The following is a 23348-nucleotide window of genomic DNA, read 5'->3' as shown; positions in this document are numbered from 1 at the left end:
CCCTCAAACCCACACAGACATCAGAGGTTCCTCTTGCTTTCTTAAACTCGGCCATAGTCAGCTCTCAGGGAGGGCAATGGCCTGCAGCTCCCTCTCCCTTCCACATCTGCAAGAGGCCTTGCAAACCACAGGTGTTCACGGCTCTGTTTCCTAATCTCAAAGATACCATTGATTGTCTGGGGCACCATCAACTGGACAAGAGCTTTTGAGGAGGAAATGCTACCCGAAATGTATTGTACACTTCAACCGTAAGATGCATTCCAAGTTCAGAAATATTAAATGGGGGGAGGCGGGAAGAAGACACCTTGGATTTGAAGAAATTCCCTAAAGTTTTTTTGGTTCTTCAGCCTCCCTATGCTGCCTGCATCACTGCCCTATGCCGATGCTATCAGGAAGGCCTTCCTGATGCCTACCTACCTCCTTTTTTAAAGATTTAAGGCTTGCCAAAAGAAAAGCAAACAGGAGAAAACTTCTGTATTCTCAAAGTCCATATGTGCTCTTGAGTTCCCTAGACCCCTAAAGGTCATTTTGTCTCATCACCTGACTCCAAACCGCTCTGAACCTATAACCCAAACGTGGTAACTGGGAGCAGGTTCAATTCTGATAGATCAAAACACCTTCTGCTTGTGGACCCTCATTTCCAAATTCCTGAGCACACTGAGGGATCATGAGTTTCCAACCAAAAGACAAGAGATAGGATTAGAAAAGCCCTGGACTAGGTTAGGCCTGGGCTCAAATACCCATTTGCCATAGATCGGCTATTGAGACCTTATTGAACCTCCCCGAGTCTCAGTTTCCTCATCTGTAAACTGGGGATAATGAGACCTACTTTGCAGAGTGGTTGGGAGGACAAAATAAAGTTGACTGAGATGACATGCGTAAAAATGTCTGGAACATAGCACATGCTTGGGAAACGTTAGCTCCCTTCTATTTGAGCCGGATGCAGTTCTTGCACCTCTCCATGCCTCAGCGCCTTCGTTTACAGGGTCGCAAACTGTACGGGGCATACTATGTGCATTTGATGTGTCTCAACTCATGTAATCCTCACTTGAATGCTGTGAGGTAGGTTCTGTTCATATGCCCACTTTACAGAGGAAAAAACTGAGGAACAATAACAGAATGAGAGGAAGGTCCTGTCTGCCTTAAGTCAGAGCTCGGAGCAGTATAATACAATGCAAAAGATTCCCATCAAAGCAATTCACCTTTTTTTCTTTGGAGCTTTTGACTCTTATGTGGCCTAAGCTTCAATTATCTGAAAATTCACTCATGTAGAAAACTCCTGGGCCACAGATGGCAGCGACAGGAGGAGTTAGTGTGACTGTTCGGCACAATTAGCGCCTGTCAAGGGCTGGTGTTCTGGAACCCCATCTGTTCTGATGGACTGCACCAGGAGCCCCAGGAACAGGAGGTCCCCAGGGTAGGGCAGGGCAAGCCCAGCTCCATGGAGCTCCTTTAAATCCATCTATGGCTGAGTTGCAGGAAGCCCCCTCTCGATCCCAATTAGCCAGCCGCAGAGACTTGAAGCCAGGCCAGCACTGAAGGCCAGCGGAGGCCTGGCTGTCACCGGCATTGTTCAGCTCCATCTGACGCATATCCACCCCTCTGCAATGTTTCCTTGTTCCCCGGGAGGCCCTCCAAGATGCACACATCCGAAACCAGGTCTGGAGGGAAGAGGGGGTGGAGGGAGAGGCAACGGAAGACCTGGCTTTATCTGGCTGGGAAAACAGGCAGATTTTAACTGGACAGGAGAGAGAGCTCACATCAGATAGAGGCCCAGTGACCCAGAGACACGGCACACACACAGCTCAGACGCCCCGAGGCACACGCAGAGCGTGTGCGCGCACACACACACCACAGGACCACTGCCAGGTGCAGATGCAAAGTCACTCCCTGGCGCTCCCTCCCTGCCCCGCCCCAAGCAGAGCCGCACAGATGGAACACAGCAGCATGGCCAGCACACCTACTAGCAGGGGCAGTCTGCATGGCCCTGAGCTCCGCTGATTTCAGAAAGCCAGAGGGGGAAATGACCCATGTGGGCAGACAGTGGATAGGGGAGAGCATGAACCAGCAGAGGTGGGGGATGTGAGGTGCCCACAGGAGCCTGACCACCCACTGCAGCCGGACAAGTGACAAATTCCCCTTGGACTCGCCCGGGCCACCTGAGCCTTGCCCATCCTTCTGCTAGAGCAGGTGAGGGGGTAAGGCACACAGACGGAAGCTGGGTAGGAGGTGGCAGAAACAGGACGGCATGTGCACAAACGATGGGGCAGATCTAACTGGAGGATAAGCATCCTGAAAATTATGGGAAGAAGGCATGGAAGCAGGAATTTTAGAGGTGGAGGTGGTGAGGAGAAGCAAAACAGAGTCTAGGGTTTGTGGGACAACCATTTTATTTGAATAGCTACCGTGTACTGTGTACTTCAGACACAGTACCGCATTTAACCCGTTCAACAATATGCACGACAGGCAATACTCCCTTTTTCCAGATGAGGCCACTGAAACTCAACAAGAAAAGTAAGTTGCCCAAGACCACTCGGTTATGAGCAGTTGAGCTGGGACTCAAACCCAGGACAGCCAGAATACAAAATCTATACTCCTTCAGGCAATCCAAGTCACTAGGGCGCTTAGAGGACAAAACAGGGCAGCTATGGGGCCGAGGGGGTGTGGAGGTATAGATGGGGGGAGGGGCTGGGGCTCGACTCCCAACTCCTAAGGAGGGCAGTGGCAGCAAAGCTCAGGCTGCCGCCGTGACTCAGTGGCTTGGCCTCCAGGGAGCATTTCCGGAGCCCCAGGCAGCTCTGTACAGTCTAAGAGCCACCTGCCCGGCAGAGACACTGAGCCATTACTCACAACTGTTACTCACTCCTCTCTGCACGTCCACTGCTGAGCACATCACTTACTCCCACTCCGTCCCCTAAGCGTGGCCAAGGGGGAGCTGGCAGATCTGCCCAGTTCCCTCTCTCACTTCACCAGCTCAAATCCTGCCAGCACATCCCCACCTGAGTCACTGGGACAGAGACCCAGAAACTCTGGCCCATTCAACTCTGACAGCTGTTGCCCTCCGCTCTGTTCTAAGAAATGGAGCTGGAGGAGAGGTCACTGAGCAAAGAATCTTCCAGTCCCAGGGCTGGAAGGGACCTCCTCAGCATCTCAGCAGGCTTCCCAGTAGATGCGTAAAGACGCTCCAGGGCCCCCACGTCCATGTTGGACAACTCTTCCAAGAGCCCCAAGAGCAAGAGCCTCCCTGTTCAGAAAGATCCATGGACTTGCAGAACTTCATCACCGATTAGAATGCAAGAACTCTCCTAACTCCACCTTCTCATCTCACAAACGAGGAAACTGAAGCCCAGAGAGGGGAAGTGCTTTTCCCAAGGTCACTCAGTGCCAAAGGGGGACTAGAAACAGGCCACCTAAGCCCTGCTGCCACCAGTCCCTCCAGCTAATCCCCTCCCCCTGCCCCAAGTCAGGGAAGAGCACTGAAGTCTACGCTCACTCTCCCGTGTTGCAAAGTAGATGCTCATTCCACAACACTGGCGGTGGCAGAGCTGAAGGCGAGCTGAAGAGGGAAGAAAGGAGCTGCAGCCAGATGATGGTTAGTATAATCACTTTCTAACAGTGAAGGGGCATCAGAAACAGTCTGCCCAGGAAGCAGGGAGATGGACCACAGGTCTTCTGAAGGCCCTGGAGCTAAAAGGCCAGGCCCTCTGGCAAGAGATGATGGAAGGAATTCCTGGGGTCCCAGCTGGGGACTAGGGAGAGTCCTGGCCTCCTCTCTGCTCACCTCTCCTCCCCCACCCCTCGCCCTGGCTCGCCCCTGTCTCCCAGGGCTCCAGCCTGGAATCCAGGCCTGGCTGCTGCCTCTGCTCCCACGCTCAGCTCGGCTCAGCTGGCCACAGCAGAGGCAGCACCATGTGTGGTGTCCGAGGAGGCAGCTCATAAGGCACCGAGGACTTCTTCTATCGCTAGCTCTCTCCCACCCCGCTCTGGGCAGCTGCTCTCATCCCTGCCAAGAAGTCCCTGCCCAGCTCTCTCCCTCTGCATCCACAACGGTAATAACAATAGCAGTAATAATAACCAAAGGTCACGCGGTATGTCCAGAAGACACGGTTCTTTCTGGTTCCCACATTTTACAGCTGAATAAACTCAAGCACCGGCAGGTTAGGTAAGTTGCCGGCAGTCACACAGCCTGCGAGAGGCGGGGTCAGGATTCAAACCCAGGCAGCGTGGCTGCAGAGTCTGTGATCGTGACCCCCCGTGCCACACTGCCCTTGTGATAGGACCTCACTCCGGGAAGTTAAAGCTCCTGAAATCTCCGCTCCCTCATCCATGCAGTTGCTGAGCACCTGGCCTCTGCAACGCTCAACATTCCTCTTGGCTACGGATGGGCAGCCCCCGTCCAGACACTAACCAGGCCACTTACAGTCAGGCTGGGCACCCCCTGCCTCCGCACTGACCAGGGGACACCCTTGTTCATGCAGTCATTCAACAAATAGTAAGCACCTACTGGGTGCCGGGCAGGTGCTGAAGGACAGCCCCCCAAAGGAGTCCCTTGAGTCCTTAGAAATGGGAGCTGCCCGCAGTCTACCCTCATTTCCGCCTGCTGCGGTCGTCCATCCCTTCATGTGTGAAGCCTTGTCAAGGAGGGCTCTCTTCTGTCCTGAAAGATCTTCCAGGAAGGAGATCTCAGTGCATCTCCAGGCTCCTGATCCAGGAGAGGAGGACAGCACGTGGTAAGGAAGCCCAGAGGCGCGAAGTGACTCAGGAGAGGGTTTCCCAGCCCGGGGACTCCAGGAGATTGGACTTGTGGTCTGTCCCCGATCTCCCTGGCTCAGTACAGCCTTCACAGCTACCCAAATCACCTTCCTAAATAAAACCCTCTTTGTGTTTCTCCTACGTGAAGGCCCTCTGCTGCTTCCCTCTCCCAGAAAATCCCCCACAGCCGGACCCCAAGCAACACCTCCAGGCTCCCACAAAGCCAGCCTTTCCCACACAAACCACTTTCTGTGGGCTTGGCCTGTGGCAGACACTGAGCTTCACAAGTAGGCACTTCACAAGTACAATCTCATTTCATCCCACCATAACTCTATAAGATTGCATATTAACCCCATTTTACAGATGCAGACACTGAGGCTCAGCCCAAGGTCATACAGCTAGTAAGCAGCAGAGGTGGGAGGGACACCTAAGCCTGTCCAACTCTGACACAGGCCTGGAGCCATTATTTTATCCATCGTTACATGCGTGCCACTGCGCCTTCGTGCGTGCCTTCCCCTGTGCCTGAAGAAGACTTTGTCCCTTCTCCTTCCTGCCGAACTCCTTCTCAACCTTCAAAACCCATCTCAAATGGCACCTCTTCTCCAAAGTCTTCTCCATTCCACCAGCTCGTGTGCACTCCTTCTTGCTTGATGCCCCCACTGCATGTTGCAGAAACCCTCTGTCTACTCCCCTTTGTTTCCTACTAGACCATGTCTCCTTGGCCTTCCCAGCCCCACACATACCCCTGGCACCTTGCGTGGTAGAGGGTAGATGCCCAAAAAGGCTTTTAAGTGTGCCCAGCTGCACTCAGCCGCTGCCACACAGCCCTGACAGTGGGTGTCCGGGCACTGCCCCAGCCCAAGGAGCTGACCCCCAAGCCCAAGCAGGCATCCAGTGCCCCCTAGTCACAGCCAACACCCCAGCCCATGTCACCCTGGGTGGGGGCAACTCCCCGTGCTTCCCCCTTCCTGGCCTGGGGGCCCCTCTCTGCTCTACCAGCTCGGCGTTTCTGGGAGTCTCAGCTGGTGATTAGGGCCCTAATCAGCAGGACTTCCTGCCAGCGATTGCCAGAGGTGGGGGGGGCGGGGTGGGGAGGGAAGCAAGGTCAATGCAAGGTGAAGTTCACAGCCTGGGACCAGGGGAGGCTCCGGCAGGGAAATGGACTCACAGATTCTTCCAGCCCAGCGTCTCTCCAGCCCTCCATCCTACAGGTGAGGACATCAGGCCCAGCAAGGGAAGGGATTGGTCCAGAGTCCAGGGACAGAGCAGGAGCCCTGCCCTCCCACTGCCCTAGGCCACAGGGACCCCAGGGCAGAAACCCTCCCTTATGCGTCCCCTGAAGCCCTCTGTCTGCCCCTGGGCAACGCCCCCCTAGCAACAAGCCCCATGCTGAACCCACAGGCTGCTCCGCATAAAGGGTTGTCGAGACCAGTTGACTACTCAGGTCTGGTCAAGGTCAAGGGTCAAAGGTAAGCCCCTCCTCTAGGTGGGCAATGGCCTAGCAATGGGGCAGAGGTGAGCAGGGGCTGAGGAAGGGAGGCGAGATAGGGTCGGGCTGAGCTCAGGAACCCTTTGCAGCTGTCGTCACCATCAGCCCAAGCCCATTCTTGCTCCAAAAAAAAAGCTTAATTTTACAGGTGCAACTGGGCGGGCCAGGGGTCCGGAAATGGAGCTCACAGCCCAGCCCGGAGCAACCTCAGCCTTCCCGGGTGGGAACCAGGGCTAGGTGGAAGGTGTAGCTTGGTAGGCCTTGAGGGCTGACCCCTACTAACGAGGAACATCAGGGGCACCAGAAAGCAGAGGACCCCAGAGAGGCCTCAGATGGTGAGGGAGTGTGGCCAGGAGCCTGCCCCTGCCACCACGGGGTCAAAGCTCCCAGCTCTGAGGCATGCGGGAAAGGCTGGGCACGGTTCTCCCCCACCTCCTACCAATAAGGGACTAAACTAAAGTTGCAGCAAGAGGGATGCAGGTTAGGACTTCCCTGGTGGCGCAGTGGTTAAGAATCCACCTGCCAATGCAGGGCACACGGGTTCAGGCCCTGGTCCGGGAAGGTCCCACATGCCGCGGAGCAACGAAGCCCATGCGCCACAACTACTGAGCCTGCGCTCTGCAGCCAACGAGCCACAACTACTGAGCCTACGAACCACAGCTACTGAAGCCCACGCGCCTAGAGCCTGTGCTCCTCAACAAGAGAAACCACCACAATGAGAAGCCCTAGCACCGCAGCGAAGAGTAGCCCCCGCTTGCCGCAACTAGAGAAAGCCTGCACGCAACAACGAAGACCCAACACAGCCAAAAATAAAAAGAAATTTAAAAGAGGGATGCAGGTTAGACTTCAGAGAGACCTAGAGGGTATAAGACACAGCAACTTGCAGCATTATTTGGGGAATCTCACTTTCAAATATAGTTGCTACCCCTATGGGTATAGTCCATGGTCAAGAGTAGCTTGCCCAGAGGTCAAGAGTGGCCTGCCTGGAGGCCAGGCCACATCCTTGCTGGGCCTGGGAGTCTCTGATTCGGTGACTCTCATCAAGGAATGGATGGGATCCAAGAAGGGGAGCCTGGGCTGGTTTATAATAATGCATCTTGTTTACAGTGATGGCAGCTTTCTCAAGAGTTCTCCATAAACACAGCTCCCTGGGCAGAGAAGGCCTCGAGAGGTCCCCTTATCTCCCCACCAGCCCCCAGTCACAGAGAGAGACAGAGTTGGAGGGGGGGAGGACGTCTCTTCTCTGGGCTCTGATGCTAGGACCCCTTGGGGGAAAATGATGCCAACATCTCCTCCACTCTCTGGTCCCGTAAGCCTCCCTATCTTAGGGGTGGAACAACCACAGCAAGAGAGAAAAGGGCCAACCCAGAGTTGGGCTCCTGGAAGGACACCACCACCACCACCACCACCAGTAATAATTATAATAATAGCGATAATAATAATTGCTAACATTTATTGAGCACTTACTATGTGCCAGGCACTGTTCAAAGTGTTTTCAGTGAACTAACTCATCTGATCCTCACAGCCACACTATGAGGCAGAAATTATTATTAAAACTGTCAAGGGCATTATGCTAGGTGAAATAAGACAGGGAAAGACAAATACTGTATATCACTTATATGTGGAATCTAAAAAATACAACAAACTAGTGAATATAACAAAAAAAGAAGCAGACTCACAGATAGAGAGAACAAACTAGTGGTTACCAGTGGCAGGGCGGGGGTGGGGGGATATAAGGGTAGGGGAGTGGAAGGTACAAACTATTGGTTGTACAAACTGTTAGGCTACAAGGATGTATTGTACAACACAGGGAATCTAGCCAATATTTTGTAATAACTGTACATGGAACGTAACCTTTAAAAATTGCATTAAAGGATAAAATTTTTAAAAAAATTTTTAAACTGTCTAAAACTCTCACCCGTCTGCCCCTCATTAGTCAGTTGGTTCGTGCTAAGCAGCACTGTGCCAGGCACAGCAAGGATCACCAGGGAGGCAAGTGGCACAGGCATGCCCTCAAGGGGCTTGTAATCCATCTAGAAGACAGGTGAGCACATAGGAAGCTTGCAAGGGCTAGGAAAACTGAGGGGTCCCATATTCTCTGCTGGAGAAGGCCTAGGAAGTCTCCTGGGGGCCCTGACCTAGGCCTGGGACCCTCGCCCCATAATGGCAGAAAGACAGGATTCCACTCGGGCCCTCCCGTAGCCCCTCATGCCCCATCAGCTCCCCAGGACACAGCCCTTCTGGGCCAGTCCCTCTCTGCTTCCTGGAACACCCAGGCCTGAGCTACAGGCTTGCAGCCCTAAAAAGGCAGGGATTAGAGAGCCCAGACTAACCCTGGAGGACGGACTAGGACTGGCAGCGCCAGGGACGGCCTTGGGCCCACCTACCAACCCCCACCCCACAGACACCGACCACCCTCCCTGAGGAAACCGAGGTGTGGACAAGTAGGAAGATGGCCAAGGTCACCAAGCTGGCTAGAGGCAGGCCAGGGACCCAGCTGCACCTCCTGCGGCCCCGCCCCCAACCATGGGAAAGTGTTTCAGGTGATTGGCGAGAAGGAAGGAGGGGAGGGCTGCATGTGACCATGCATAATAGAGGGGGCACCCGAGGGGGGGGTGGCGTGGCCCACAGGACTGGCAGCCCTGCCCCCCGCCACCACCCTCGTTCCAGCTTGCTGGTGCCCACACCTCTGCACGCCTAATAGCTTTGGAAGCCAAGACCGGGGCCATGGGCGGACGGTGCTGGGGACAAAAGTCCCTCCAGCCTCCCCAAATCCCTCCCTCCCTCCCGCAGCACCAACCCATTTCTGATTCGCTTTTTTTCAGAGTCGAGTAACTGGGAGAGCTTTCCTCTGCCCCGCTTCGATACATATCCCTCAACTGGGCCTCGGTTTCCCTTTCTGGGGTGAAAGAGACTCAAGGCCCCAGATATAAGCCAAGAAGCTGGAGCAGCTGCACCTGAAACCCTTTGCCGGCCACCCCAGCTCCGACCCTGACTTCTCCAGGCTCAAGCGCACACTCAGCATCTCACCTTCCTGCCCATCCCACTGGGTCCCTGTCAGACCAGAGGAAGAAGCATCCTAACTGAGCAGCTTCATCTGGTCCCAAGGTACTGAAGTTAGCATCAGAAGGGACTTCATCCTCAGCTGAAACCAGGACCCTGCTCCTTCGCTCTCTCCACTAAGGAGAAAAGGGCTCCCAGGGCATCCAGAGAGGAGGGGCTGCAGAGAGAGGCAGGCTGGGACATCCAGTGTGGGTCCAGAGCCCACCCCAGAAGCCCACCTTGACACTCCATCAAGGGAAACTCAAGTCTCCCAGGGTTTGATGCTCAGAAATCTTGAACCCCACCCCTACCCTGCCTCTCCTCTCTGCCCTCAAGCCCCCCCACCCCAACCTTGGAAAACAGGTCTGGAGAGGCCAGTGGCGGGGAGCAGGTGGCCGGCTCCTCCCACACTCCAGAGAGGCACTAGAACTACGCCCTTGGCTGGCACCCCCAGCAGTTAGTTACACAAACCACCTCTAGCTGCCCTGACTACCCTGTATTATTTTACAAATTCGGAAACCAAGGCTCAGAGAAGTGCAGCCCCTGTGTTTTTCCCATCTCAGATCTTAGCTCCGCTGCCTACCATTTCCAGGCAGGCTGGGGAGGCCCCTTTTGGGGGGCAAACTGGACAGGGGCTCAAGCTGCCCACCTTCATAGCACACACCCCTCCTTGCCTACTGCCCCCAGTTAGCACCTCAGGGCGGGATGTGGGCTCTAACTGCAGGGGAGCAGGGCTCCCCTACATCCTACACCGTGCCCTGGGCCCACAGGTCTGCTCCAGCCCTTGTGGGGTTAACCAGCCGGGCAAGGCAAGCAGTGGGACAAGAGGAATCGGAAGAAACTCAAAATCCTGGCAGGAAGCAGACCTGGTGGGGCAGTGAGCTATGGGTGTGAGGGCAGAGCGTCAGGCTCTCTGTTCCCCGAACATTGGCAGGGCACAAAAGGACCCTGAGACGTCCTGCCTGTGCCCACACCCCAGGCCAGAGGCCACTGCCTTCCTGCTCCCTGATCCGGGTGTCAGAGAATTCCCCGACTCTAAGAATCCCAGGACCTCAGCATCCCAAGAGACCTTCAAGGTCATCCCTTCTAACCACATCCCAACTCAGGAATCCTTCCAAGCTGCTGTCCAGTTCTGTCTGAACTCCCCACCCCCAGACGGGAAGCTCACTACCTTACAAGGCAGCCCTTTCTCCTGCTGACCCGCCAGGCTTGTTAGGAAGCCCTTCGTTAAACCGAGGTGAGCTTCCTTCACCAAACTAAAATCCATTCTGCCCCTTTGCTTCCTACTCTTACTTCAGTAGAAACAGGGCACTGAGAGTTCCCAAACTCCAAAGCTTCAGCCACAGTCCATCGGCAATGAGAAGATGGTCACCAAAGAGTAACCTCCTCTCTGAACTCCTCTGCACCCCACCCCGGCCCCCCTCCAACCTGGCCACCAGATCCCTGTGTTTACAGTTCTGGGCACCGCAGCCCCCATGGGAGATTCTGAACTGGGGCTTTGAGGGAAGTGAAGGATGAAGCATGGGATGAGGGATCAGGAAGGAGAGCCAGAGGGTTCAAGGCCAAGGATTTGGAAGCAGAGGTTCCCAGGTTGCCTCCTCCGCCACCCAAGAATTCTCAGCTCAAAGTTCTGGCTCCCAGTCCCATTAGACTGGCTGAGAGACCCTCCTAGGCCCTGGCCCACTGTCTCCACTCCCTGCCCTCTGCGGGCAGCAGAGTCAAGGCCAACCCCACGCTGCGATCCCAGCACCGATCCCGTTGAGAGCTGTCCCAGCCAGCTCCCCACTCCAGAGCCAGGTCCAGGTCCTCCCTCCTACTCTCCTAGGCCAGAGGGGTCAGGGCAGAGGGTGCCTTAGCCTTAGCAAGCTTTGAGGTCCTGGGGGAGAGCGAGGGTGAGGGAGACTGGAGTAGCCGCCAGCTGGCAGGGGTGGGAGCAACTTAAGGCCAAGTGTGAGCCACAGTGGTCCCCACCCGACCCAGGCAGCTGCAGGAAGGGGCCCAGCAGAGACGCAAGGAAAAAGCATACTCCCCCCACACCCTCCCAAACCCCTGGCTTGGCTCTACCACAGGCAAGGAACGCTGGGGCTCCCAGAAGAGAAGCCCTTGTCCCCAAAGGCTCTAGAACCCTCACCTCCAGCTGCCCCTCTAAGCCTCACTCCACGACCGCCTGTTCTGCCCTCCCCAAGCCAGTTCCTCCCCTACCCAGCACCCATCCCGTCCCCTAACCCCATCCCACCCCCCTGCAGGGAGCCCAGCTCGGGAGCACAGCGGGCTTCTCTTGGTCACCCCTCGGTCACCACCCTCCCAGTTTCCTCTTCTAAGACAGTGCCCAACCTAAAAACATCTGGAGAGGCAGTCCTGGCCCTGGTCCTGAACTGAGGGTAGGGGACAGACACTGAGGTTAGCTCTGTATGGGTGCTTGGGCTTGGCAAGGGGTGGCAGGCATGAACGAGGGTCAGGGCAGGAGAGAGCGGTGGGGAGAGAGGAAGGAGCGGGGGGTGAAAGGCAGCTGCGTGTGTCTGTTCATTAACCACCTGGATTAGCTATTTCTACCCAGAGGGGTGAGAAGGGAGTCGGAGCTGCTGGCTGGGGGAGGGCGGCAGGGGGCACTCATGCCAGGCTGTGCCCATGGGCAAGGGAGCACAGACCCACGCTGAGGAGGGTGAAGTGGGAAACCTTTTTGAGCCTGCCAGACCCTCATTCGCAGACGTGGCTGCCCCTGGGAGACGAGGCGTGGAAGCAAGAAGAGCCCCAAGGAGGAAGAAGGTGCCCAGTAACAGCTCCCGCCCGTGGCAGGGCAAGAAATGGAGAGGAAAAACTGCCCACGCCTGTGTCGTGGTCCTCGCCCCCAGGCAGCCCTGCGACAGCAGGCAGGCAAGGGAAGGGACCCTGGAGACTAAATGCCCCAACCTCCCCACTGCCTTGGTCAGTGTGTCCCTCCCCACTCGTCCCTGCTGGCCTCAGTCTCAAGCAGCCACTAACACCAGCACCTTCCCCAGCAAACAAAACTCCTTGTGACTGGTCTCTCTCCAAGCAGGGACAACCGCGCCCCAGACACCCCTGCCAGAACCAGACACTGATGGCGGCAGGGGGCTGACATGTTGGCCTGGAGGGGCTACCTAGCCCAGAGGCACGTGAGCAGGCAGACTGACCTCCCCCCTCCTCTAATTTATGCCCCACTGGTGGTCCTGACAGCACCAGTGCCGGCAGCCCGCCCCCCCACCCCCACACACACGCACAACCCACACTCACCTTTCCGGCAGAGGACCCACTGGGTGGGATGGGTGTCTGGGCTCACAGGACGGGGGGGGGGGGGGGGCGGCAGTGGGCAGTGATGGGGCAGCAGCTGTGGCTGGCAAGAAGCTGGTTGCCGAGAGGAGGGCGTGAGTGAGCCTTGTGTCCAGGCAGGGAGCTGGCGCAGGGGGCAGAGCTGGTCCCAGGGCCCCTACTGGGAACTGAGCAAGGGCGCAGCTCGCCAGGCTCCCTCCCCTGGCAGTGGAGGCGGGCGGGCTGTCAGCGCACCGCCTCCTCCTTCCCCCTTCCCGGAGCCGGCCAGCAGTCTGCCCGCCGCCTCCTTTAACCCCTGAAGCACTCGGCCAGGGCATTCACGTCCAGCTCCCAGCTCGGCCAGCTGGGCGGCAGGGCCCGTATGCCTGCGACAAGGCATGCCAAGAAGGGTGCCCCCCCCTTTGGCCACCAGCCCAGCAGTCTCCCAGGGGACCTGAAGCGAGGGACAGAGGGCTTTCGGGGCAGAGGGGGCAGGATGCCAAGAGGTCCAAGACCCCATGGAAGAGACACAGCTACAGAGAAATGGCCCAAGGGCTACTGGGTGGAGAAGGATGGTTGGTGAGACAATAATAATAATAGCAACTCCCAACTTTTGTAAACCGCTCTGCCTTATGCTGTTTCCAACTCATTTTGTGACTGGAGACCTAAAATCTCATTTCTGAACCTGTTTTTTTTGTTGTTGTTTTTTTTTTTCTGTCAAATGTGGGATAACAATCCTGGCTTTTTTCTCTGGGCTGAGTTAGGACATTTGTGACTGCATATTCAAAAATGATTTGAATTGAACTCTCATTAATGAAATGCATGCTTCAATTCTCTTTGAAATACATCCAAAAATAAAAATAAGACGGATTGATGGAGGGAGAGATAGAAATGTGATAAAGCAAATGTAGCAACGTGTTTATTACAGAATCAGGGAGATTACCATATTATCCTTTCAACTTTTCGATATGCAAAAAAAAATTTACAATTAAAAATATTGGGGGAAATGTGATTTGAGGTTTGGGGTACCATACAAATGATAAAAGAAGCAGATAGGATTATTCTGAGGGGAAGGAAAAAGTCATTTGCTGCATACCTATTTGTACGCCTGGCACTTAAAGAATATTCTCTCTCTCTCACTTAATCTTCGAATCTCCCTTGTTATTTTAGCTGAAGAAAGTGACCCTGGAGCGGTTAGCTGACTTGTCCAAGACCACACAGGATGGTATAGAGCAGGAACTCGGATCCTACGGGCTGGCTCCAGAGACAAGCTCCCCACCACTCAGCCCTCCAGAGATTCAAAGGTCCTTCTCTTGGCCACCTGGGCCACCCTCCTGTGAGGTCCTGGGTCAGTGGCCTGCATCTCTGAGCCTCCTCAGTTTCCCCTGCTGGCCGATGAGTTTGGATCCAAAGGTCTTCAGAGATCTTTTCTGGTTCTAATGCTCACTGATTTTATGAATCCAGCCAAACCCTTCCCCAGGCTTCAATTTTCCAAAGAGTAAAGTGATAGGGGAGCCCCGAGAGGAACAAACAGCCTCAGGAAAGATTTGGTGGCATCTGGGGGCAGCGTCACAGAGATGGTCAGCACGTGAGAGGGCTGCTCCCCAACCCCCCCCCCCAATCCGTGACAGTGAAGCCCAGGAGGACGGAGACGGGGAGAGAGGCACCTCCTCAGGACCTTACGTGGGGAGGACAGAGACGGAGGCCTCATTGCATCCACCCCCTGCCTCCAGAGCAAGATGACCTCATCCCCTCCCAGATGGGAAGAGTCAGTGGGCAGTGATGGGGAAGCAGCTGTGGCTGGCCTCCCAGAGTCCCAAATTCCAGCATCTCAGAACCTACCAACCTTGACAGTGTCCTCAATCTGTAAGTACGTGGGAACTGACCAGAGATGGGAAACACCTGGTCCCATAGAACGTGCCTTTGAGATTGTGTAGGAAAACCTGGCCCAGGCCTCCTGGGGCCCCTGCCCAGCCCTCACTGCCCCAACTCTGAGACAAAGTTGTCTCCAAATAGCCTTATCCTGCCTAACCCTCACACCCTCTGCAGACCAGGGGCTGCTCAGGGGCTTGGGTCAGCCCTGGTCAGGGGAGGGAAGTGACAGTAGTCCATGTCAGCCATCTAGGCTCTTCTAGAGGTAGATAGGGGGGTCTGGTATAAAAGTGGAACCCTCGGGGCTTCCCTGACGGTCCAGTGGTTAAGACTCTGTGCTTCCAGTGCAGGGGGCGTGGGTTCAATCCCTGGTCAGGGAGCTAAGATCCCACATGCCATGCCGTGCGGCCAAAAAATTTTTTAATTTAAAAATTAAAATAAGAAAATAAAAGTGGAACCCTCTCCCAGGTCTCCCAGGTCACAGAAGAGCAGAAGTGCCATCCTCCCCGTCACCTCCTACTATCATCCTGCTTGACACCAGATAGTCCCTAGCTCCCCACAACCTACCGTATCCAGTCCCAGCTCTGCAGCATGACATCCGAGACCCTCTGTGGTGCAGCCCTGCCCTTTGAGCCTTGCCATCACATCATTCAGGGCTCAGTTCAAAAGCCACATTCTCTATGGATCCTTCTCCAGCTATTTGGTAGGTACTGACCCCTCTGCTGAATACCCGAGGCTCTCGCTCAAATGCTAATGCTGTGACATACACTTGTTGGGTGCACTCCTGTATCTTCCAATAGTTGAGCAAAGATCTACTTGTCTTTTTCTTTCTCCTTTCCAACTTTGTCCAGTGCCTAGCACAACGCTGACACCTAGTAGATTCTCAATAAATGTGTAATGAACAAGTGAACAATGGAGAGATGGATGGATGATGAGTTAAAAATTGAATGAAAGGGCTCTTTTAAACGCTTAATTCTGCACAAGGCTGTACCAAGATAACTGTATGCAGACTTCTTTTATCACAGACAGAAAACCTGAGTATGCTAAGACATGGGGACCGTCAGACTGATACACAGATGTCCCAGGAGCATCCCACCCACCCCAGGGCTGCAGCAGACGCAGGGGGCTCTGAGAAACACCGTCCTCCAGCCGCTCTCATCCCCCACTCCACCATCATTCCCTCTGTCCCAGCCTTCCTGCTCCAACACCTGGGTACAGAACCATGAATTCAGCAAATCTCTAAAAACCACACAGAGAGGAAGTCAAGAAACTAGAGGCTTTCAAAGAAGAGCAGCCGTTCCCTTTATTTCCAAGAGCTGTCCCACAGCCGATCTCACACACACACACACACACACACACACACACACACACAGCGCCAGAACTGCTTCCCGAAGAAGCCTGCTCAGCCCTTCTGTCCCCTCCCAGCTCCTCCTCCTCCAGGCTGATGAAGACTCAGGATTCCCAGGGTTTCCCATCTCCCATCCCCCAACCCTCCTTCCCCTCTCCCTGAGCCAGTCCATGCCCCTTCCCCCCCCTTCCTCCCTCCCATCCACAAGCACAGCACTGCACATCTGGTTCCAGTTGTGGTTGGTCCATTCAGGGGCAGGCCTTGGGGGGGTTCTCATAAAACTGAATAATACCAGTGTTGGAGCCCAGTGCAGCTGGGGGAAGGGAGGGCAGGAGGCCGCACGGGGCGGGAGGGAGAGAAGCGGCAGCTGGGAGGCAAGGAGACGCAGAACACAGAAAGGAGCCGGGCAGTGCCTGGCATCTAACAGGCATTCAATGGATGCTTGTTAATGGCAGATAGACGCTAGAGACGCGGAGGGCAGAAAAGCCAGGAGGAGAGAGTGGGACAAAGAGTGGGTCAGAAGCAGGGACCCAGAGGGATGAAGGAGAGGGAGCTGGGGGTGGCGGGCCGCCCATGGAGCCACAGAGAGGCCACAGAGAAGAGAGGGAAAATGAACCGCTCTCGTCGGGGCCAGGTGCTGAGTTAGGCATTGCCATGGGGAGAGTAGGGGACGCAACAGAATGGGGGACAGAAGGACACAGAGAGACAGAGAAAAAAAGGCCAAGAGAAAGTCAAAAGAAAGGTCAAGGCCCAAGAGCACTGAGTGCCGGCTTCCCGGGCCTCTCAGCCCCACAGCGGGCTGTGAGGGAGAGGCGTGTCAACCCACAGCTGAACTCACTGGCTCCTTCATTTCATTTTCACCCCTATTTAAACGCCCACCCTGCACCAAACCTTTTGCATGTGCTTTTCCATGCAGACCCCCATTAAAACCTGGCAGGTGACTATGGCTCCTATCCCAGTCTTAGAGATGGGCTCAGAGCAGTTAAGCGATCACCCAGCCTCACAGAGCAGTTGATGAAGGAAGAGGAATTTGGATCCAGGTTTTCCAACTCAAGGCTCGGTCACCATATGGCACAACTGGGCATTCCAGGTCCCAGCACTCCCCCTGGAGGGCACCACGTCCCTTGACCCCCACGTTCGCTGGGCCAGATTCCCAGGCTCTTACAGTACTGAGGGGAAGCTCCTCAGAGCTGGGCTAAGAGTTGACCACAAACACCCAGCAGGGAGGGATTGGCTCCTTAAATCTTCCTAGGGTGGAGGCAGGGGAGTGGCCTCCAGGGGCAGTTGCTGGAGCCACCCGCTCCAGGGCCCTTGGCCCCGCCCTCTTCCTCTCCCTCCACTACAGAGAAGACAGGGCCACATGCCCAGATCCCAAGGGGAGAGACCCTGGCCCTCAGAATCCTGCTGGACCTGACACACGCTGGCTGGGAGCCAGGCCCTGGGGGTCGCCCTAGGCAATTGGTCAAAGTCTGTGCATTCGGGTTGCACCCTCCCCCTTCTGACCACACCACCCCCCTGCAGCCCGGGATGAGTTTGAGCTATCCTCCAGGGTGCTGTCATCTCTGGGCCACCCCTGGGACCCCCTGGTTAGGGCACCCTCCAGAGCTGACTCCAGAAGCCAAACCCCGCCCTGCTGCCCCACAGAGCCCCTCTCCCTCCCTTCCTTCCTGAGGCTGGGCTTCACAGCCCAGGTCAATGGTCGTTTCCTTTACTATTTGTCATCCTTAACACTCAGGCCACACTGAGGCAGGATCAGGGCCCCACCCCCACCCCAGGCCCCGCCGCAGTCCCCTATTTGCATCTCATTTGCATGCGTTCTCTCAAAGTGCAGCAATGCCTCAGGCCCTTTGCCACACACTCCCCCTGGGAGGGAGAAGCACGAGGCCTTCCACATTCAGGGGTCCTACTCTCAGATTTGCACCACAGTCTGAGGGTGGAGGATCAGAGGGCAGGGGAAGCATGGGGAAAACAGTCTGCCAACAGTGTGTCCCCAAGACACATGATGACAGCCCCTCCCTCCCCGGAGCCAGCCTCAGTTTCCAGCCAGGAGAGGCAGTGGGACCCAGCCCCAAGAGCCTCCAACTGGGAGTCAGGGCCTCCGGTTCCAGCCCTGCTCAGCCCTGCTTTGTCTTGGGGACCAAAGGTCACTCTCGGCCCCTCTTGGCTTTCATGTCCTCACCCGATAACCTCTCAGGTCCCTTGGAAGATTCCTGGAACACATGTCCAGGCAGTTGATCCTTGGCAGAAAGTCGCTGCTGCTGTCAGTTGACTGCACACAAATCCCTATCTCCCCCGAGACGTGCGATTTTAAAGCAGGAAGGACCCTGAGATTTAGGTGCCTCCAGGACAGGATTCCTCTTAGGTCTCCCCCAGCGATGATCACTGGCTCAGAATGGATCCTTTCGGGGAGAGCCCACAACCCTCCCTCACACAGCCACATCCACCACCCTAACCCCATTATTATACGGTTCCTGGACTGGACTGTTGGGGAATCCCCAAACCTAGATTATCTGGGTTTCAGGAAGGTGTTGGCAGGATCCATGATGAACCGCTTAGAGAAAAGATAGAAAGTCGAGTGGATTCCTAGCCAGCAAGCCAAGGGGTGTTGATTAATAGATCAATGTCAACTTCCTGACTTGCCAAAGGGCGCTGTCCTCTGACCTGGCTTGTCCGACATACTTATCAGTAACTAGGTGAGGACTCAGGATGGAGACTCACCAAGCACACGTAGAAAGCAAAAAACAGAAAGAAGAACTAAGGTATGGAACTGAATTGAAGCGCAAAACTGACTTTATAAAAAGGCCAAAATTAGCAAGGAAGCATTTCTCTTGGAGTAAAGTCCTGAACTAAGATTCAAGAGTCATTTTTTTTAAAAACTGAATTAATTGATCATGTAAGGAAAAGTCTAAGATTTAGTGAAAACAAATTCGGTTCAGCGGGCAATAGGATATGGCTGACCCCCAAAGGTACGTGCACTTTTGGTTGTGTGAATAGAGGTACAGAAGCCAGATGAAAGTTCCACTCTACTCCACGCTGCTCAGACACCATCAGAAATGTCAAGTTCTCTTCTATACGCTATAAACCAGAGCATCCAGAGGAGGACAACAGCACACACTCAATAAATATTTGTTGAATAAAAGCACAAGAAAGATTGGGCCCAATTTTTATTTCAGATGACCAAATATTTGAAAAACTGTCTTGGGAAGGTGAGCCAGGGCAAATTCCACTGCCCATGTACACCTCCCTTGTCTTTCTGCCCCTGCATCTGTGAATTCCTTGAGACTGGGACCATTTCCCACTCATCTCTGAATGTCCAGGAGGCAGAAACAGTCAGGGACTGAGCAGTTGCTAAGCACAGCACCCTGACAAAGCCAGGCCTGTGGGGACTGATCAGCAGAGAGCGTGCTGGCCCCAGCATGAGAGCTGACCTCTAGGACAAGCCAGCTGCCCGGCTGGAAGAGGCAAGGAGGCGGGCTGGTGGCTGAACTTTCCGTTTGCACCTGCTGTCCCAGGCTGGCTCATGTGCTGATCAACTGGCCTCCTACTCCCTAAAACTGCCTCCTTGACACTGCCCAGTAGCCCTGTGGGGACTGGCCCTAGCCGGCCACCCCTGCCCAAAGTCTGGAGCTGCCCGGTGGCCGAGGGCCTGTCAAACCTCGGGTTCCTCTCCCTCCTCTCTCTTATCACCAGCATGGCCTTGGTCCACCTCCTCACCCTTCTGTGCTTCTACTTCCCTTCCCTGCACCCCCTCAAGTTGCCCCTCATCTCGCCATTCCTTCTTCCTAACATCTAACCTCATCCCTCCAGTGTTCCTCTTATGACTCTCTCCTTGCCCTGGGCCCCATGGCAATGAGCTGCTGAAAATTTCAACCCTTGTCCTACTCTCACGCTCTCCCCATATTTTCTTAATTATGCAGTACTTTCAGTGTTGGACAGAGCTGGAGACCTCCTTCCTGAGGACTTAGGTTCTTATAGAGAATAATAGAGAATAACAGTCATTCTGCTCCACCTTGCAATGAGGTGCTGTCCCTCCCAGGGGGTGAGAATCAGAGAAAGCTGGCCCCCTCTTGCCCAGGCTGAGGAGTGGAGGGGAGAGAGTCCAGGCTTTGGAGTTGTACAAACCACGTCTGAAGCCTGGCCACCCACTGGCTGGCTGTGTGACCTCGGGCAAATCACTTAACCACTTTGGGCGCTGAGTGCAGAGTCTGGCCTGAGCAGCCCCCTGTATGGTTATGCTCCCCCCACATCCTACTCCTTCAAGGAAGCCTACTCCTTCACATCAGCCATCGATGTGGCATCGAGGAAGCCACACCATAGCTCTTTGGTCCTGTTTGATAAATGCTCAAATTTATTGAGTGCTTTTCATGTTCTTAGAGCTTCGTGGGTATTAACTCACTTTAATCCTCTTGACAATCCAATGGGTATTGACCATTATTAATCCCATTTTATAGATGAGAAAACTGAAGTTCACAGACATCGGCTCGGCTCGGACTGCAACTACTCTTCCAGCTGAAGCAGCAGCGAGCCAGCAGGGACCTCAGGGCCTTGAGAGTCAGGGCTCCCCCTGTGCCAGGCATGCCCCCAGTCTCTGCCTGCACACCTCAGGCCCCGAGTCCCTCCCACATTCAAGGCAGCTCCCACCACTGAGAGGCAGCCTGCTTTCCCGAGGCTCCTGGTTCCACTTCAGAGAACAAACCTTTTCAAAGCTTTATTCAAAACTCTTACACACACACCACACACACACACACACACACTCACACAGAGTCACTCACAACCTCCCAGAACAGTCAATTCCCAGGCTGACCGTTCCCAGCTCTTTCACAGTTTCTGGATCTTTCCACTTTCTAGGTGCTCAGGTGTTTCCCTGGTTCTGATCCTTTTCCAGTTAACCTTCATTCATTTGTTCATTTATTCATTCACCCATTCAGTCAGCAAATGTTTTGTGAGCGCTGCAGTGGGTCAAGCTGCAGGTGGAGAGCCTGCCCTCAAGGTCTGGAAGAGGAGAGACATCGAACAAACAGAAGCACAGACACATACACACATAGTGACAAGAAGAGGAAGAGCAGAATGCCAGCAGGAGGCACCACTTCCCTCCCAACAGCTAGTGTGCCCCTCACACATGCCGGGCCCTGTCCATGCACAAGCTCATTCACTCCACACCATAGCCCTGGGAGTAGGTGTTATTCTAACCGACTTTGTACAGCCGAGGAAGCTAAGACACGAGAGGTGAAGCCACCTGCCCAATATCAATAATAGTAAGATGGCAAAGAAACAGTGGTGATGGGAGGGAAGCCCAGTTTGTACTCCTAACCGCTATGCCATCTTATCTCTAGAGGCTCAGAGAAGGTTCCTTAGGATCAGTTCCCAAACTAATGCCCCCACACACACATGCCAGCAGCAGCCTGACCATGTGGAAGGCAGTGGGCCCACCCTGGCGTGACCCGGACCCCATACTGTGCTCCTATCTGTGTACCCTAGTACAGCACTGGCTTCACCAAGATGGCAGTCGCCCTAACTCCAGACCCTCTGCTTTTCTCCCACTTGATGTCACCTTCACACCTTTGACCTTTACCCTGGCTGGCGTCAAGACAGCTGGAGGGACTTCCAAAAGGATGTGAACGGATCCAGTGGCCAGCCCCTCTTGCATGAGACATGGCTCCTGGTCTCACCAGTGGAATCAGGGAGGAGCAAGAAGTGCTCCAAAGTCTGGGTAACAGTCACCCCAGCCTCTCCCCAAGGCCACCCAGTCAGGGCTCACAAAATATTGGTGAGAATTTAGTGCTGACCAGCCCAGTCCTCTCCTTGGAGTGATGTGGGAACTGAAGCCCAGGGAGGACAAGTAGGGAGTCCCAATGTCACCACAAGGAGGAATTCAATGGAATCGAACAGAGGACCAGATGCCCAGCTCCCAGCCCAGCCCCCAGGAGAGTCAGCGCTGGCCTCAGCCACATGGGGTGGAAGCAGGAGCCTGTCCACTTAACCATGAGGAGGGAAAGAGCAGCTCGGGCCCCTGGGGTGGCGAGGGAGCCACAGGGCCCGGACGAAGGATGCTTGGGCTCCAGGCGCAGCACGGCCCTGCTCCCCACAAGATGACCAGAGCAGAGGCTGAGGTGGGAAGGATGAGCTGGGCAAGGGCCAATCCCTCTGGGTCCTCCTCCCCGGGGACCCCACAGGTGACTGTTTTCCTAGGAACATTGTGTTCAGGCTGTGAGTCTTGGCTCAAGCACCCTTCCCTGGCAGATCTCCAGCTGCCTGTTTAATAATGTACAGCCAATCGGCCATTAACGGCAGATTCAAAAAAAAAAAAATTTGGTGGTTGTTTTTGTTGTTGTTCCTTTTTTTTTCTTCTTCCGGTAGCGGGTGGTGGTTGTGAAAAACAATTCTCTGGCCAGCGTCCAGGGCAATCACAGCCTGTGCACACTTGGGGATCCTGGCAGATCCCACCTGCCTCTGCCCAGCCCCGCCCCACCATGCCGAGGCGCCACAGTGCCCACTCCCACCTCCACACTCCTGGCAACACCCTGGGCCTGCTACCCCAGGGGGCAGCCGTCCTGGCACCTGGGAGTTCCAGGGAGGCCTAGCAGGGCGAGGGACAGGATGCGGATGTGCCAGTAGAGGCAGAGGGAAGGCAGGTGGGGGCCCAGAGCTTCCTAGGAATTCCACTCCCATCTGGCCGGAATTGGGGGTAGAAGGTGCGACCAGGGTAGCCCAACCAGGTGCGAGCACCACAGTCCAGAGCCAGATGGCCAGCTCTCCTGGGCAGGACTGGGCCAGGGAGCGAGGATCCTGGGGCCTGGCGCCGCTGGGGCCCACTCCTCTCCATCTGAGAGTCAGGATTTGCAGCAGGATCTGGAGAGCTCAAAAGCAAAGACTCATTGGAGGGTAGTTAAGACAGGGAATGGAAACCTCAGTTCCATAAGAAACTGCGTGGTGAACAGATGCGTCCTGGGCTGTCTGCAGCAGCTGGCCTGGGTGAGAAAGCTTGCCAGACTCTCCTTACCTCTCCTTCCTGGCAAGGCACTGCCAACCCAGAAATACGAGCGAGGCAGAAAGAGCCTTGGTCGCTTTTGTGGGCAGAAGTGCTGCCAGGAGCCAAGGGGCTGCATCTTTATGGCTCCGCCCGTCTTCTTGGTGACCCTGGACCACTCCTGTGCCCTCTCTAGGCCTCCATCTCATTGCCCTGCCATGAGGGAGATGAGCCGGGGGTCGCCCATTCTGCCTGGAGGTCCTGGCCAGAGAGGAACTGTCAAAGCCAGATGCAGGGCAGGCAGAGGGGTCCATAGTCATGATGATGATGGTGATATATTATCATTTATCAAGCTCTGTGCGTGTGTCAGGCACTTTTTTCACTCTCCCTATAACTCTACTGGGCAGGTTACTATTATTATCACCATCATACAGGTGAGGAAACTGAGGCTTGGAGAGGTTAAGTCACTTGCCCAAGGTCACAAGGCTAGTGAATGATGGATTCAGGCTGGCCGGCCTCAGGTTCTTTATCATGCTGCCTTGAAGAGTCCAGTCAAGGGGAGTGGCCCAGACCCCAAGTGCCAAGAGCCCCAGCGGCCCCTCCTGCCTGCC

At 55.1% G+C, this 23348-nt stretch overlaps 1 protein-coding gene across 8 annotated transcripts in view; it reads right to left on the bottom strand.

Annotated features, from left to right (window-relative positions):
* Positions 1-23348, bottom strand: part of TNS1 (tensin 1) — a 238877-nt gene that overhangs the window by 127219 nt on the left and 88310 nt on the right. The window contains exon 1 of one of the 8 annotated variants that reach the window (XM_089916381.1): positions 12536-15892. The exons of the other annotated variants lie outside the window; for them this stretch is intronic. The gene's annotated coding sequence lies outside the window, so the exon portion shown is untranslated. Of the gene's footprint in view, positions 1-12535; positions 15893-23348 lie in introns of those variants that run through there. 8 annotated transcript variants of the gene reach the window in all.

Source organism: Delphinapterus leucas, chromosome 8 (assembly GCF_059928025.1).
Source record: "Delphinapterus leucas isolate spDelLeu-1000000601 "Yukka" chromosome 8, BTC_Dleu_Yukka2, whole genome shotgun sequence".
Lineage (NCBI taxonomy): Eukaryota > Metazoa > Chordata > Mammalia > Artiodactyla > Monodontidae > Delphinapterus > Delphinapterus leucas.
This window is presented reverse-complemented; position numbering and strand designations above follow the sequence as displayed.